Below are 18,341 nucleotides of genomic sequence, written 5' to 3' on the forward strand. Positions count from 1 at the left end.
TTAAAAATGGCATATTCAATAACAAAAACAAGATTATTGAACACCACCACAACTTTTTAAGACTGGCACTTAGAAAAGTAAATTATGTAAATCCCGAGAGCCTCAGCCAGTGTCCCCTTCTAATTCCTCAGCTGTCGGAACTGCTGTTATTCCTAATGCTAGAGACATTTTGCTTGTGATTAGCTTCCATATCTTCAGGTGATTTGAAAATACAAGTCTTGCCAGGAAATTTCAGTCTTAATACTGGCAGATACAAAAATGCAAAGTTAATACCAAGCATTCTGAAGCGATCTGATACCCCTGAAAGCTTTTTTGCACCGTTTTTTCTTTAAAAGATGAATAGGATAAGCCAGAAAACCATTAACCTCTGATCCATTAATCAGTGATTCCCTACTTGAAGCTAAAAAGACAGAATTCCACATTTCTAATGTTTCATGTTATCGTGCAATTCAAAGGACAGGACAACCACAGAAGAGAACTGAGAGATGCCTGTGCGACTCCAACTCCAAGACAGACCGTGATACATTTCCTAAGGGGATTCTTAAACATCATTTGAAGTATGCTTCCTAACAGCTACATAAGATTAGATTAGATTAGATTCCCTACTTTTGCTTTCATGAGTTACCTCCTCGAATCTATTTCAGTACTCCTAAACTGTACCATATCCAGCACAGGAAGCTTCTGGTAGAGCTCCAGCTCTCGGCTTTTTTTGCACCGTTGTTTCTCTGCCTCTTTGCTTTCTTCACTTACAGATGTTTCTTCAAAACTCCAGACTAGAACCTAGGCTATCCTCCCACCAACTTATTTCATTGCTATTCCATGCTAAAATGAAGCCATGTTCCTTCTTCCAAAAACAAATTCATTGCAAGTTAATACACTTTTCCATCTAATTTTGCCCAGTTTAACAAGAAAGGGAAGGCAATTTCAGGAAAAAGGGGACAAGTATCAGAAAGACTAGACAAAACTCATATTTGATGCAAGTAAACAGTGGACTTCTGTTCTGAAAAGCACCACTCAAATCTCTGAATTTCAGTGTCACCATTTTCAGTTGAGACTTGAAACTGTCTAATATTTATGGTAATGGGAAAAAGCAGCCCAGGGAAATTTCTCCCATAACCGTATTCATGAAAACTAATGTGAAAACATCACTGCTTATAGATTAATTATTAAAAAGGAAAACAAATATTTGTCGCAATTCTAGTCAACAAAAAATGAGCACCAAATTTTCATTCTCCACTGCAATTCACTCTGCAATTCTCTGCAATTTTCAGTCCCGCAAACTCCTGCTCTTAGCACAGATTAGCAGCCCGTACCCAAGTGACGGCTGGGGACGGACGGGAAAGGTGACGCGCGGCAGAAGGCGAAGGCAGGCCTGATCTCCGGCGGGACACCTACACTGCACCCGCTTCGTCTGGCTCAAAGCAGCTGGATTAATCGCTCATTTTCATGAGCGCTGAAATCATCCACGCGTTTGCAAAACAGAGAGGAAAGAAAGAAAAATGGTTTGCTTCCTATCTTTAAACCACATGTGGACGACGCGGGGCAGTAATGAAGGGCGCGGACGCGCGCAGAGACAGCCGTCCCGTCCCGTCCCTCGGCACCGGCACGCTGCCGCGCTCCAGCCTCCTCCTCTCCAGCCGGACGCCCCAGCAAATGAGCAATTGCAGGAGTTGTTTTCCCAATTAACTGCCCAACTCTGTTTTTTCGGTAACGCTAAATAAACGCTGACATAGTCATAAAACTCTGCTAAGCTAGATCAGTGTGTTCTTCTGAGATTAAAGAAAGAAATCTTTTGTTAGAACTGATTAAAAAATACTCGCTAATGAAAAGCAGACTCGTAGTCTTTCCATTTGTCAGAGATAAACGGCAGAAGTGTAACTATTCTATATTATTTTGGAATTGACCTTAAAGAGGGGGAACTAATTTGATTTTGACATATTACAGATCTACAATGTATTTAAATGCAGTAATTTCACTGTGCATTTAATCTCAAGGCTGAAGAACCCAAAAAGACGTTACAGATCAAAGGACTTGCACCACTTCTCCCAGCCTCCAACAAGTTAAAGACATCCTATGACCCTTGTGATCTGTCACAGTGAAGTAACTGAGCAACCTCAAATGTATATTTATATACACATAAATACATACATGTATATGCCCCATACACTATCTATATAATGACATTAAACTTTTGCAGGGATACTCTTTTCCATGCTTGCAATTTTTATTGGAAATAAACACCAGTTAATAGACGGGAAATAATACTGCTGTCTCTACCATTAAAAGCTCTACAACGTGGATGTTGCGTTTGCTTTTTCCTTCAACCGAGGTCAGTGCGTGGGTCCAACAGGCACCTTGCTCTATTCCCCAAAGCCCTGAGCCCCAGCGTCGCCTGCCCAGCGTCGCCTCGCACTGCCGTACTGTGTCTCCCTTCAGGTCTCCTGAACCCGCTTCTCTTCTGCATCCTTTTCCCGGCTGTTGCTTTCTCCTTTCGACAGGGCTCCCGAACACCTCGACTCCCCAGGCACCGACACCGGGAGCGAAGGGGGCTGCTCTCCTGCAGGCGTCATCCAGGCTAGACCGGAAAGCCCAAAGCACCTGGAAAGCAGCTCAAGCACGTAAAGATAAATCCTACATTTAACTACAATTTTCACTGCGTAATACACTTTCTCCAAGCTGTTTGGACTGCCTCGCTATCCTCACTTTTGCTAAAAAAGCCAACACCAGCCAAAACATTTTTCTGACAAATCCTGCTCCCGGTTACACCAGAACAACGCCGCTATCCCTCTGCTTTCCAAATACCGGCGTCGCAGTTACTGAAATGATTTTTGTAAAGTGCATCCGGCCTAATCTTCGTTTTCATTTCCATAAATTATATGAACTTGCAAGCGCACAGAAATAATTTAAACAGATTCATATAGTACATCCCAGGTAGGTATATCTTGGGCACTGTACGCTTGCAGAAGAAACGTACACAGTGTTATTGAATTGTTCTGCGGCGCGCAGCAGCAGGACAGTTATCTTTATCCTTTCAGAGTGATTACAGCCTTCTAAAGCCAAGCAGCCCAGCAAATATGATCCTCTGGAAAGCAAACAATATGCTAATTCAGAAAAAAATGCAAACACTACCATTTTCCCAGCAAAATACTCTTTGCCTACAGTAAACAGAGCGCACCTGTTAGACAGAACGAAAGGACATTGTATTTGTGCAATATTGTGCAGAAAGTCACGCTATTCTCCTGTTAAAACGTTTAAATGTTGTTAAAATGGGATGCTTATATTGTGTGATTTACAAAGGCTGTAGAATCAAGTCTTCCTCTAGATTTACCATAAAAATAAGCAATGTATGAATTGAAATCAGGCATTTCTGCTTCCTAGAAAAAACAAAATGGATTGTTTGCCCTTTTATTTTAAAAGGCTTTCTTGTCTTCTGTGCCTCATTTTAATAGCTAGTAAAATCAACGTCATCTGACAAAAGGTGGCAACGTGGATTTTCACTTCTGAAAGGACGTCGCATTGGTGCTTGCGGCAGTGGTAGTTCAGAGAAGCGGCATTCGAGACACGGTGGTTTTCTAACAGCAGTTCATGCATTTCTAGGGACACAGATCTAAAATCTCTCTGAAATCGCTTTAAGCACTGCTGGTTCTGTTGCCTTAAAGACCATAATGCAGTACCGCCGAAGCGAAGGAAAAGATAATACTGGATTTTCGGCAAGTTTCTCAATCTAACACCTGCTGCGGGTGAACTCCTTGCCAAGGGGGACTTCCCCAGCCAAGGAACGTGACCTCACATACTTGATGAAAAAAGATTCTGAATTATTCATTCGCTCAAGTCCCCAAAACAAACACTATTGATTTATGCCCAGCGCAGGTTGAGTGCACGTCTCCAAGGCTGTCAAGCGCAGTGTTTCTCCCCCTGAAGAGCAGGGGCCTGGCTGCGTCCAGCCTAACGCTCCTTCTGCCACAGCTTCCAGGGCTCAGCAGGCCCCGGCTGAGTCTCAGGCGTGTTGGTTTTGCACACCCAGTAATCAAGGGGATGGATGGGAGAAAAAAGGGTCTGTCTGGGGCCGGAGGCCAGCAAGGGCCCCACCGAGGTCCACGCCAAGCTGAAGGACGAACACGGCAGAGGGATGACGTCCTCGTGCTGTTTTCACCATGCCATAGGATGGACACGTCCTGGCTGGAGGGTTGCCTTGGACGCAGCAAGAGCTCCAGGCCTTTACCTCTAGTTTTCAAGGCGCCTGCAGTGCCTCTGCAGCTCGAATCTTATTCTTCTAACCAACGAGGCTGCTCTGACAGAAAGCCTCATTTATTTTAATTTTCCCTCCGTAACTGATCCACCCTCCGGCCCTCTTTCAAAGAGCAGGCAAAGGAACGTTTCCTCTGCCACGAAAGGGAGCTGGAAGCCTCCACGTCATCCCAGGCGCGGTGCAGAGGCTGCGCTGCGAAGGCGGCACCAACGCTCTTCCCTCCTCTTTGAAGACGGGGGAACTGCTTACCTGAGCTAAGGCAGCAGCACTTCATCCTGGATTATCTGATCCAAAAGGGTTCCTTGCTAATGGCCTGTGCTTTTCATTGTTTTTCTGTATGCTACAGAGCTAGATACCAGGGCTGCTCCCTCTCGGCTTCTTTATCAACCTTTGGCTGCAAATCACACTTAGCACACGATAAGCTTTTTCCGAGCACCGTGCTAACTCGTGTTACCTCTCACCCGCCCTAGGCCACGAGCACCCACGCGGGCAGGGGTCAGGGCTCGGCTGACGCGGTTTCTCGTTGCCCTGCAGTAACGTGCTCACGTGCGAGTCCATCCAAAGGCGTGCTTCCTCCCGTCCCTCTTCTCCAGCGTGCGAGGGTCTGCTATCTCCAACAACTCATTCACAGCAAAGGAAGACGGCTGGCGCACACCTTGAACACTTAAAGTATTTCATCTTTTGTAATACTTTTCACTGCTTGCTAATATATCCACATTTGTAAAACTTCTGCGATTTATGTCCAGTCTTATGAAAACTAACTCCTGCAAAAAATCTGAATTTCTTGGTTTAACAGGATGTAATTCTGAAAGAATACAATAAATTATGCAGTACCAGATCTTTCGAACTTCAGATTTCTGTCTGTTAAATCAAAGCAACTATTTCTGCATGAACTAATCCATTTGTATTTCAGAGTAAAATCTTTTCAAACACACACCCCTAGGAGGATTTTAGTTACGAAGCAGGTCTGGAATTTTGAAACTGGCAAAGTAGAAACCAGGAATGTGACTCTCTCTTTTTTTATTTTTTATACACTATTTTTATGGTGGTGTCTGAACTGAGATTTAAAATCAGTGGTTCTTGAAATTATAGTGTGGAAGTTGACATGACGGAGGACATGACAGGATTTTTTCCCCCAGGAAACGTGGAGGTCGGGGTAGATCCCATCTGCGCTGCCGAACCTCAGAGAAGCAGCAGCAACAGGCGCCGACACTCTCCTCTGCGGCATCTTCTGCCAGTTCATCGGTGAAGCAAAGAGGACGGCTCCTGCGGTAAACCGTCAACTGAATAATCTCCATTCCCTTCTCTTCAGCCATATTTTCAGATGTGTCTATAGAGTTGTTCATTTTGGGATCACGATAAATACGGATCTAAATCAGATGTGTGTTTCAGGCTGCATGCGAGGCAGAGGCACGTGGTCCTGTCCGGTGCTCCACATCCTTGGAGCATCAGCACCTTTGCCCGTCTCGGACAAATAACGACCCAAGGAGAGAAAAACAAAACGTCTCCAGGCATCCGTGCACGTAGGGGACAGGAATGGCTTTTCACGCAGATCCAGGTAAAACCCACAGAGCGGTTTGTAGCCCGGCAGCCCAGCGGTCCGGTGTGAGAGCCTCCTCCATACTGACGATGGATTTTGCAAATCCGAAGAAAGTTCTTTATTCCAATAACTTGCGTTTGCCTTTTGTGAAGTGCGAGCATTTGGAGCCACGGCAGCCATCGGCTTTCCCCAGAGGCCCGCGAGCACTCCTGCCTTGTTTAGAGAGCGCAGCATAATCATCTCGTTTCGAGCACAGTAAACAGAACTAAATTTGCAATAAAATCAATGAAATTCCACTTAGCGACTCCAGGGAAGCATCTATGGAACACTTAAAATTGTGGAATTTAATTAATTTTTCTTATTTATATTCTGTTCAACCAGCTAAGATTCATTTTACCTCATTAAATTTATTTAAACTTTTATAGTGGGACCTGATTGAGAAACATGTGAAGTCAGCTGGAAAACGTTCACTGACTCCTAACTTTAACTAGTTAAAGATACCATGGAAATTGCTATAAATTTGTTTTCTACCATCTAAGAGGTTAAATGGGCATAGTTGCTTTACTGGTTAAATGAAAAAATAATGTTTAAAAAACCCCGTATTTCCTGTTTTCTCTCATTGTGCACGCTAATTATCTCTGGTGTCCCCTGTGGCACCGGTTAGAAGCTGAAGGACTGAAACAATTAGTAAAAGGGACAGAAGGCCCCTTTCCACGATACTCCTCCGAGATCTCAGCATTACAAATCTCACGTGTCTGCTTGGAATCGCTAATGGGGACAAGAGCACATAATTGCTACGGTTCCCTGAAATTCATATTTACATTCAGTTTTCTGCAGAAGAAACTTCCAAAGCAATAGGTACGTCTATAGTATTCTTAATTTCCCAGATTAAATGTAACAGTATTCTTAAATTAACTGAAGCATGCTTTTCTGGCATGGAATTTATCCACTGTCTGTTAAGTTCGCAATTACATTAGGCAAACTGTTTAGGAGAAAAATTAACAAAATCGCAGCCGCCTTCGAATGCACGCAATTTCATGGCATGCTGTAAAATTACTTCCTAACTAATCATCCTCATAAACATCTTCTACAAGAAGGTAGAAAATTCCGCAGAGGCAAATTCTACAAGAATATATCAATTCACAGAGACCAAAGAATGGTTTTCCTCCATCAGACTTTGTTTGTTTGCAGTAGATTTACTGGTTTACATAACATATAGACCTGATTCAGTACCACAGGTCAAAACCAAGCTTTGAAAACATGTTGATTCCGATCTGCACTACAGCTTTTTTTATATCAAAATAAGCCAAAAAATATACTGAAAAATAGAATAAATTTGGCTGAAAACATTACAAAAGTTAGTTTTTTAAATATAACTAAGAAAAAACATGCACATCTCTTCTCACTGATAACATATTTAACATTTTCTCTAGTGAAAGAGAAATATATACAGAGTACTGTTACTCCTGTTGCATCCTTCCCTCTTTCATACTGACCTTAGCAAAATTTGCCTCTTTGTATTGCTGTCAACAGCTCCACAGTACTTCTAATCAGTTCAGAAAAGATGTCTACGTGCCATTGCTCCTTGAATTATTTTGTAGTGCAGCAACGTAACATCATAACTCTTTTAGGTCTTGGAAAATGCATCTGAAGTTCCTGGTGGTTTACTTGCATAAATTAATTTAAGGAAAGAACTACAGCAGTCACCAAAACAACTTGTTCCTTTAGCTCTGATTAAAAATCTCATGGTCACAAATAATAAAAACTCATAATCACAAATAAAAACTCTCGTCTATACATCTTCTCCTAAAAAGGCCCATCTAGTGACTCTCCTTGTCTTGAAACTATTTGTTTGCATCCTATTCTTAGTTTTAGGCAACTTGTTTTTTTTCTCCTGAGGTTTCTGCATACTCTGCACTAAGCAACAGAAATCTCAGCTAAATTTTAGTCTATAATAGAAAGAACATTTCTTCCACTTTCCTTATGGAAAAGTCTTTCAGGGGAAAAAATAGCGTCTCATAATTTATGAGGAGGCAGTAAATTGATTTACATATGCATAGAAATGTTTAAGCAAGTGTATAAAACATATGCATCACACATGAAATTGAGCCCAGCTTACAGACAATACTTCTGTAATGTAGTGTAACGTAATACTTTTTTGTAATTACACACATTGACTTTCACAGGTAGCCCTGAACTAGACCTACCCAACAGAGTCCCAAACCAGTTGACCAGCCTTAAATTACAGACCAAGAACTGCAAAGATTCCCACCAGCCTTAACTCCGTTACCACCCCATCCTGTTCTTGTCTCACACATGAGGTCAAGAAAATATTAAGACATCCAAGTCCAGCCAAGGCAGGAGTTCAAAAATCCCGAGATGGACATGCAAGTATTATGAGGATAAATAATCACAAGGCATACAAGACAAAGAACAGTTACAGTTTTTGCTAGCTTTTAAACTTTACCAAAGTCCGGAGAAGCAGCCCCACCGTGTATATCCAGGGCTTTCAGCTCGCTCCACGCGGTGAAGGGCTGTTGCCAGCGCTATCGCCCATCGCAGCAGTGCACAAGGCTCCAGGTCCCGGGCGAGCCAACAGAGACACCCGAACCGCTCCATGCAAAATGTCCTCAAGTACCTCTCCTTGCCTTAGGGAAATTACTAAGTGTTATATTAGTACTAATATCTCAGCTCTCAGCAACAGTATCTCCTACATCTGCCCCACTGATTTGCCCCCTGAATGGGAAAAACACACCCCGCAGGTGTTTTAAGAGTGTATATGCTGCTACTAACATGTGAAATCCGATTTAAAGCCTGCTCTTTCAACAGCACTGCACTGACATTTTTTGGAAGAAAAAACCCTACTACTTGTTTTAACAAGTAGTTAAATATATAGTAAATTAGGTCTGACTTTCATGACATTTACCAAGCAAACAGTTGGGCATGAATGAAAGGATTTGCCTTGTTTGCCTTTTCTAACCACGACATAAAATATTTAATTAAGTTTTTGCTATTGTCAATATCTTGATATTACATTCAAAACACTGAACCAGTTTCTTCTGGCTCACACTAGAGAAATCAGTTGTTTATCTAAGAGGCATGAATGAAGAACTAATTTGTAACATACATCAGCTTGGTCACACGATTCTTGCAAGAGATGAGATGAAGGGTCAGAGCCGTATATTCCCTCTGCGAGTGTATTTTTACCGTGGCAGAAGTTCTTGCCTTCTAGTTGTCACATCAATGCTATTCCAATGAGAGGCACATTATAGATGTATTTTCACACAAAGATACGAGAGACTCATATAGAGTTTGTCTTACTGCATTAGAAGTCATAATCTCTTTGCGTAGACTAGCTGAACCAGGATCCATAACGCCCGTTTAGATCTGTCCGTCCACATATTTGCATCGATGTGCCATGACTGACTCTGTTTTTCAATGGCAATGGTGTTAAAGAAATTGCAGTATCAAAAATTTCTGCTTATTTTATTATAATTATTATTCTGAGTCTTTTTTCTTGTGTAGTACGTTTACCTTTGTAACCCTCTCTCATTATGAACGCCATCGAGCTTTTTAATAATGACAGAAAACGAATGGCTGAATTCTCATACGACGTCTAAGAATCATCTTAGGAAAAGATCATCCAATTTCTTAGAGTCTTAGCTGGGGAACTGAGCGCTTCCAGTTTTCAGCACAGATTTACTGTCCAACAGTAGGAGAAAATTGATAATCATTTAAATGTGATTTCTGGCATTATTTTAGCTCAAAAAAACACTGTATGCGCATGCTTTTCCTTGCATGTGCCAACACAGATATGAAACTGAAAAGTAATTTTATGCTGAATATTAGCTTGAGTAGGAAGTTATCACTTTAATAACTATAAACATTCATTTGCTTGCTTCATTACACAGCATTAGAACTGGGCAGATCATTTACAACAGGCTTGTTAAAACTACTCAGTATTCAAAATGAAGCTTTTTTTAACTGCTAGACACATAAGACACATGCAACAAGAATCAGCTTCCTGGGCAGATGAATATCATATTTCCATTTCGAATATTTGGGAATTGCCCATTTTATTTCCATAAACATTATTTCCTGCTCACCTAAAATCTATGATTTCCAGTATATGTATTGGCTGGTCTCTCTTAAGTAACAAATGCGCAAGGAAAATTGCCGATGAGTGAATTGTCTTACTGATTCGAGTGGCTGTCGGGGGAAAGAAAGACAGCCAGAAACCCCTGCAGAATACCCCGTTCAGCAGAGCATAAAGAAACCCTCCAAACATCCAAAACTGTAAAAGAAGGTCTCCAAGTATTTACAGCTCTTCCTAGATTTAAAAAAATTAATTGGAGTGATTTTTTTTTGGAAGAACAAACTGCAGTGCTCCTAGTCCCAGCAGCGGCTGCACAAACGCCCCTCGCAGTGACACGACGAGCCCATTACAGCCAAAACCGGCATCAGCTTGCCATCTCTAGACGACTTCCAGGAGCTAGAGCTGACCAACCTCACCCTCTGCCTAAAACCAGAAATGGTATTTGTTGTGGATAAATTTTATCGAGTCTCGCTCCCACTGAGGACTCCCCCATGGGTCAGACTGAGTGGCTCCAGCTTTAGGGAGGGTTGCTGCGTTTAAGTATTTCCCATTATAACCCCTCCACCACATTAGCTCTCCCCCAACATACACTGAAACATTAGCAAGTACTGTGACTGCTGTGAATTGACCATCACTTCTGTTTACTGTGGAAAAGAAACTTTTCCAGAAAATACCATGAAAATAATTGAGTAATTGTTGTTATGAAAATGTGTTTTCCATCAGCAGAGTTTCCTAATGAAGCAAGCTGACAGACACATGCAAGACCATGTAGCAAAACTCTGGCATTCAGAGCTGTTTTCAACATACAATGTTGCTTGGCTGTTAAGTTACTGATAGGAAAAATACTTAGTCACTTCCCAGCTGTTCTGCGGCAGGCTAAAACATTAAATTTAAAGCATTAAATAATTCTGAAAGCAAAAGAACAGGTGGCAAATGGTTTATATGGCAGATGGTGCCTTTTTTAATATTTGTACTCACCGCTAATTTACAGAGTCCGTAACCGCAGTCTCGTATTTTACCTTTTTTCACTTGAATAATTAGGAAATTGTATGCGAAAGTATGAAAATAAATACCACAACTCTTCAAAAAAATATAAATCTTAATTTCTGTTACATTGATACAGTAGCCCTAAGAGTGGTATTAGGAATTACAAGATACCCCATACCCAAACTATACCACGTAACTGTAAATCCCAGAAGCTTACTGCAAGCTTTTGTTTGTTCGTTTTAAGACTTAGTCCTCCTCAAAGATCTGGCTTAATGGTGCTGGAAAATTAAGTTTTCGCTTTAAGAGCAGAGGAAATAAAACTGAAGCTGCAGTACCTGCCACTGACTAGTCCAGAAGTTCCTACTTAGCCTTCATGTTAAATCTGGCACAAAAACTACAGTAATAGCAAGATTAAATATTAAAATATTTAAATATTAAAGGGAACATTTTGCCCGGCACATGCATAAGCAGAGGAACCAATGAATGAAAATAGGGAAAAAAGGAAGAAATAAACCGGACCTGAGCTCCAACGGGATTTCTGGAACTTTCTGCATTTTACCTCACTGATGTGAATAAAGCACAGAAAATGCCTCTCTAATCTCATTACGCCAAGGGCTCTCAAATTGCACTTCCCTGAACAACCTTGTATGTCCCTCCCTACTTTTTAGCTCTTCAGATGAAGTCTTCTAGGAGGCTGCGTCAGGAACTCCATCGTCTATTCAGTGCCACCAAGAACGGAGAGCTGGGATAAAGTTCAGGAATTACAGCATTAGTGTAAACTTTCATGATTGATGAAGCTTAGAGTTATTCAAAGAAAAAAGTGTTTTTTTCAGAGAAGTGTTGCTTACAGCATACACTGCTGCTTGCAAACAATTTAAATTAAATCATAACGTTCTCTAGAAAAGGATGAGGAAAGGGATCACTTAACAAAAGACCTGCAAAGTGTCCAAACCCAGCACAGGGATGCAGGATAGGAAGCAGAAGCACAGGATAGTGGAGGACAGAAGGGAAGTCCACAGATCATCTGGTCCAGCTCCACCCGCTCAAGCAGGGTCCCATAGCAGGTTGGCCAGGACCATGTTTTGAACATCTCCAAGGATGGAGATCCCACAACCTCTCTGGCCAACAGTTAAAAAAAAGGGGGGGGGGGGGCTCTTACGTTTGGAAAGAATTTCCTTTATTTCAACTTGTGACCATGGTCTCTCGTCCTGTCCCTCCACAGCATGGAGAAGAATCCGGCTGCCTTCTTTACTCCCCGCTCTTTACTCAGTTCTTTAGTGAACAGACCCAGCTGTCTCAGCATCTCCTCATGTGAGAGATGCTCCCAGTCCCCTAAACAGGTTTGTGGTCCTTCCCTGCACTTGCTCCAGTAAATCTGTCTCTCTCTTGTACTGGGGAGCCCAGCACTGGACCCAGCACTCCAGGTGTGGCCTCACCAGTGCTGAGCAGAGGGGAAGGATCACCTCCCTCAACCTGCTGGCAATGCTCTGCCTAATGCAGCCCAGGATGCCGTTGGCTGCCTTTGCCATGGGGGTAGGATGCTGGCTCATGTTCTCCTTGGTGTCCACCAGCACCCCAGGTCCTTCTCTGCCAAGCTGCTCTCCAGCCGGCCAACCCCCAGCCCATCCTGGTGCCCGGGGTTATTCCTCCCCAGGGGCAGGACTTTGCACTTCCCCTTGTTGAACTTCGTGAGGTTCCTCTCTGCCCATCTCTCCAGCCTGTCGAGGTCCCCCTGAGCAGCAGCAGACCCACCCCGTGCACCGGGCACTCCTCCCAGTTCTGTATTGCCTGCAAAACTGCTGAGCGTGCACTCTGCCCCACCGTCCAGGTAATTAATTTTTCTAGTATTTTCTAATACTGAAATTCGGGTAATTTTTTTCACCAAACACTAACCATTGAGGAACAGTGAAGAAAGAGTCACAGCGTTCACATAAGCATTCACGCATATGTAACATAGTTAAGTGAACAGCTTATGAATGACTCAAATACCAACATTTTAAACATTTGTTTGGCCAACAACATTGGTATTACATCTCCAGCTTGGTGTGAGGCTTATCTCAAGCCTTCATCAATAAAATACAAAGTAAAATAACTACACGTTATCTTCTGGAAGTTGCCAAAAGACAATTACAGATGCAACAGCCCAGGCATTTTAGGATTACCCACCAGCATCTTGAACGTCCTTCACTGCAAGAGCGAGTGTTGGCTGACCACAACATACACTTTATTCAAAACCTTACCCTGGATGTTGGCTTTGATGGCTTTTTGCTGGAATTCCGTTTTTCCAAAAGAAGCTGTAAGCTCAACAGCTTTTAAAAGAAACTGAAAGTGGTGCCAAAGATGTAATTTCATTGTTGCAGGAGTCGCTAATAATTACTGTTTTAACCACTTTCAGAAGCAAGCCTAGTCATAATATTCGGGATACTCATCATTAGAAGATAGCTGAGTCAGCTGCACTGTTCTACATAACGTATGGAAAGTACCATATAGTTCTTATTTCTTTCAAGTCTAAAACTGGAAAAACTGCATTTACCAGTCACGTTACTGGATATTCTGAGGGGCTGCAAACTCCACGCAGCATTTCAGCGCATTGCAAACAGAACTCACTGTACAGGAACGGGAACAGGCACCACGCTAAACACAACGCAATCTCAATAAAAGAAAATAGCATATCAAAGACCCTGTCAGCGAAGGAAAACTGAAATGTTTACCTTTGTTTAAAAATTTCAGGGAAAAAAGTACTTTCATTAACAAAAACGGCATCAAAGCAGCATACTAGTTATACTCGGCTTTTGTTAGGAAAATGCTAAAATGAATTTCTAGGTAGAATTCTACGTTCTGAAAGGCAGAAAATAGAATAATGTATTTGGCAACTATAACAGTTCCTAGACGGGAACGGCTGAAGAGGAGAAAAATGTGGAAATCAAGTCTGAGGGACATGTTTTCACCTGAAAAATTTCATAAATCTCGTGATTACAGAAAGTAATCCAGCCATTCTCCAGCACAAAAGTCTGTTATTTTCACAGCTATTTCACTTTTTTTAAAAAAAAAAAAGAAAGAAAAATAAATGCAAAGTGAAGAAGCAAGCAAAACCAGTCTACCAAACAGGAGCTGAGGACTAAAATGCTTCTTCCAGGTGGCAGAAACAGCAGCCTGGTGACCGCGGCATCCCTCCCTTTACGTCGCGCTTCGGGGCACAGATAGATGAAGCAGCGTTATCTGCCAGCACAGTTCCAGACAGGCCTCTCACTTTACACTCTGTTTTACACACTTTTCTAGGATATTCTGGAGCCTAGCTGTTTCCAGGAATCATTAGCCTTCCAGACTGCATGACTTGGTCGGCATTTAGCCTTATATTCAAGGATTACAAGATTTTTCAGTCTCAGCAAGCACCTACTCACCAGTCATAATTACGGCCCTGTAACCATTCAAGTCACTACCAAAACCTCCGTAGATTTTCAGGAAACAGAGGTAGGACATCAGCGGTTTTGGAGGCCTTTTCACACATCAGAAAGCTGAACGGTGACTTTTTTTTTTGAGGGCTGGGGGAGTATACATGAGATGGTTAAGGAAAACGATTTTGCTCTAAAATCATTACCAAATCAGAACAAAAAATAACTTGATAAGTACCCCAACATACATATTCTCTGTGTACACTCATCCAATTCAAGATTTTTTACAATGCAGGTAGTGCTAAGGAAAAAGGGACTCACCAGCCTGCTCACTTATTTTCTGCTTCCAGCACAGTTCTGACTCTTTTCTCAGCAAGTTGTGAGCAGTGACTCAGCTGAAGCCATCAGAAGAACCGGGTTATTTGTGTTTATTTCTGTGCAGCTCTTAAATGCATTATTTTCTAAGACTATTTATTTCTTTAAAAACAGCACGGCAATAGCAAAGCCATGCCCAAAATGATTAGCTCCCCTGTTTTTAAGGCAAATTTGTTCTTTGTATGCATCTGTGGTGAAAGCGGGAGAATAGTGTTCCTCATACTTATTCTAATTATACTATGCATTTACACAGACTAAAATCATGATGATGGCCAAAACTAGCTTTTATAGGTTGGAAACAATTGCTTTCAATCATAGGAATAGTAAATGAACACAAACACAAATTAGAGTTATAGCGGCACTCAATTTTAACCCATACAGAAGCAAGACAAGGATTAGTAGTATCGGCTTTTTCAACTGCTTAGGTAATACCGAAATTAAATTGGGTTTCTGATTTTTAAAGGACTCAAATAATAACATTTTAAATCTCAAGTCCAGCAGCATTAATAGCGGGAAATTGATGTCCTATACTAAGAGTAACTGCATGCTACAGCAGGCTCTCAGGCTAACAGAAATTTGTGTCCTAAGGCTAGAAAAAACCAACAGACACATTTCAGACTTACTGACCCCGTGGATTATTGATTCTGATAACATCTGTTATCGGGTGGAGACGTGTGCTGTGAGCTCACATTTCTGGAGAGCACTACGTTCCTGGCTCAGTTACACTTGCTCATTTGGGAGCTAGGCTGCAGTGCTCACCGACGTCTCTTTTCTCAGCCTAAGGTGTTTCGCACCTTAATTTTGGATCTTAGCACAGAGGCACCCACTGAGCAAATATTTCTTTGACTTCTGATGAGTGCCAGTTAGTTGCCAGGATGCATAGATATGCCTCCCCCCTACCCACAGTTTCTTTAATTTATATAGATCTATATGTAATTCTCTAAAAGGAGGGGGGGAAAAAAACCTACCCTCTGACCCACAGATCTGCCTGCAATGCATTTCAGTTGTATTTCAAGCACTGCACCACTCCGAAGCCCCGTGCAGACCCACAGAGACCGGCCTCGACGCGAGGGCTTCTCATGCCACTGTGCCTCTTCCCTGCCCTGGTGACTCTCTGCCACCGAGCAGCAAGAAACGCTTGCCCAGACCACGACCAAGTCCAACATTATGGATCAAACAAATTCCACCCACGCTGCAATCAGAAATACAGTATTACACAAGATGGTACTGCAATAGCTATCTCCAGTATACTCAATTAACAGTTCATAATTAAGCACACAAATCTTTAGTCTCATAGATAACACTATGCATGTAGATTTAAGATGGAAATAATCTACTCTTCTGTTTCCTAAGTTCATTGATATTATGGGAACATTGCCTTACATAAACTTCTGACATGGAGAACACCAGAAGTTCATTAATTATCATGTTACTTTATAAATCATATAGGAAACAAGAAAAATGCAGCTGCCCACAGGGTCCACAGATTATGTTCTTTCAAAGATTTATTTTTTTTGAGAACAATAAGTCATCTTTAATAAATGTCAACACACTGATGTTTTTAACTCAAAGGCAGACAGGGTTATAAAATATGTTCTACACTTGGGATTATCTGTGCATTAGATTACTTCTTCTTGATGCTTTTCCAATCATTAACTTATACTGCAATATAGAAATGTAATTTTGTTTTTGACAGCAGATAGCTGCCTCTGACCAACTGACCATTTTTTCCTGTAAGTTAAGTTAAATCCCACTTCAACATCTTGTCTGCTGTGTATTTCAACAGAAAGGAGCACAGGTAGTCATACAGCAGCAGTATGCACAGAGCACTTTTTTTTTTTTTAATGTTTCTGCAAAGGATTTAACTGGCATGGGCTCAGTTAAACTCACGGGCTCTTTTCATTCACGTCTGTCAGAATTCTGGTTCATTCACTAGCATTTATGAAAATTCTCATGTCTTTTTGTCAGGCACCTGTACCTGTATTTCTGTGAACACAGACGACGCCAGCACAGCTTGAAAGCCAGACCTGCTCCAAGGCCTTACGAACAATCCCGCTTCCTCCTCTGCTCCATAACGCACTGAACTTCGTGGAAGCTTTTCATCAACCTCATATTGACAAAGATAATCTAAAATGAACACCTTAAAGTCCTCCTCACTATTAGCACAATAAAAAGAAATTTCATGAAAATGCTTTATAGAAATCTTTGCAAAGTACATAGCCTTCACTCCAGAGACTTGAGGATTAATAGAGAAAAATGTTTAGGTGAATCTCAAGTTAATTTTACATGTATTGGGCATTATCAAGCTTTCTGTTTTTAAAAAGCTACTACATATTCTGTAGGAGAAAACACCTAGAACCAGGCAGTCTACTGTGAATGACTGACAATAGGATGATTGCTCAGACCCTCAAAACACGATATTTGATAGCCTATCGTACACTCATTTGAAAGGAAAGCAACAATTATCACAGCCTGACGTTTATCACCGCAAAGCTGAGCCGGTTATCTAAACGGTATAGCTTCTCGATATTATAATATTCTATCACGTCTAGCACAATTCACGCAGAGCTTGCTATTGCGGTTGTACATCAAAAGCCTTGTGACTGCTTCTTCGCCCGAACGCCCGAGCATTTGAATTCAGGGAAGATCTTGTCTGCAGGAATATATCTGGCAGGTAATTCTTTTTCAGCACAGATAAAGAATGACTTTTCCCCTTCTGGATCCTCCTCAGAGATGCTTACTTACGGGGATGCACAATAGTTTCTGGGGATCAAACGAGAACCCTGTGGGAAGTCCCACGAGCAGCTTGTCCTGTAGCAGCCCTTAACTGTGCTTTGCACCTTTATTTAAGTACACTTAAATAAAGTACACTTAAGTACACTCCTCTCTTGACAACGACTGAACAACTTATACCTTCATTTGTACGAGTCAGTTTGCTCCACCTCCTTCAAACTCCCGAGAAGTTTCACAGAATCAACAGAGGTAACAACTTCTAACTGTACTTTCCTGGAAGTCATTTACCTGAACTGTTCTGATAATTGCTCAACAGGAACAATAATTACCAGATAATTTCACACATGAGGATTTCATTTGAACACCTAAAACTGTAACTGTATACTCTCTACAAATTTCTATCTCACTCTGTTTTGCTATCTTACACTTCAAATACCAAAAGAAGATGGAAAACGCACCCACGTTGAAACTTTTAACATAATTGATACATAATATTTCTAAAACATGGTCTTAAGCATACAAGATACAAACAGTTTCAAAAATAATCCTAAAACTTTAAATCAGTCAGATTTGCTACAGCAAGTTAGGGACACAGTAGTACTTCTCCAGCTGTCACACTCAGAATGCTGTAACGTGGTATCAAGCTAAGAAAATACCATTTTTTTCCAGTAAGCAACCACATCTAAACTTATCATACAGCACCGTGGCCACATTCTTCCAGTAGATTTGATAAGCTCGCCCAAAGAATCTACTTAATTCTTGATCAAGCATTATTGCATGTCTAGCAGATACCTTTCAGCTGCCAACCTGACAGATTGAGGGTCTTCTGCAAAGACTAAAAGCCATCTTCCTGACCACAAAAGTCAGCAGGATCATACAGAATGTCACTCAGTTCATACACTATCCATACATGTGACTGCTTACATAAAAATTCAAAGTTTATATGGAGTAATCCGAGTTTTGAACACA

General features: G+C 41.6%; 1 protein-coding gene across 4 annotated transcripts in view; it reads right to left on the bottom strand.

Moving 5' to 3' along the window:
- Positions 1-18,341, bottom strand: part of TCERG1L (transcription elongation regulator 1 like) — a 109,057-nt gene that overhangs the window by 73,203 nt on the left and 17,513 nt on the right. The window lies entirely within an intron of this gene.

Source organism: Dromaius novaehollandiae, chromosome 6, assembly GCF_036370855.1.
Source record: "Dromaius novaehollandiae isolate bDroNov1 chromosome 6, bDroNov1.hap1, whole genome shotgun sequence".
Classification (NCBI taxonomy): Eukaryota; Metazoa; Chordata; class Aves; order Casuariiformes; family Dromaiidae; genus Dromaius; species Dromaius novaehollandiae.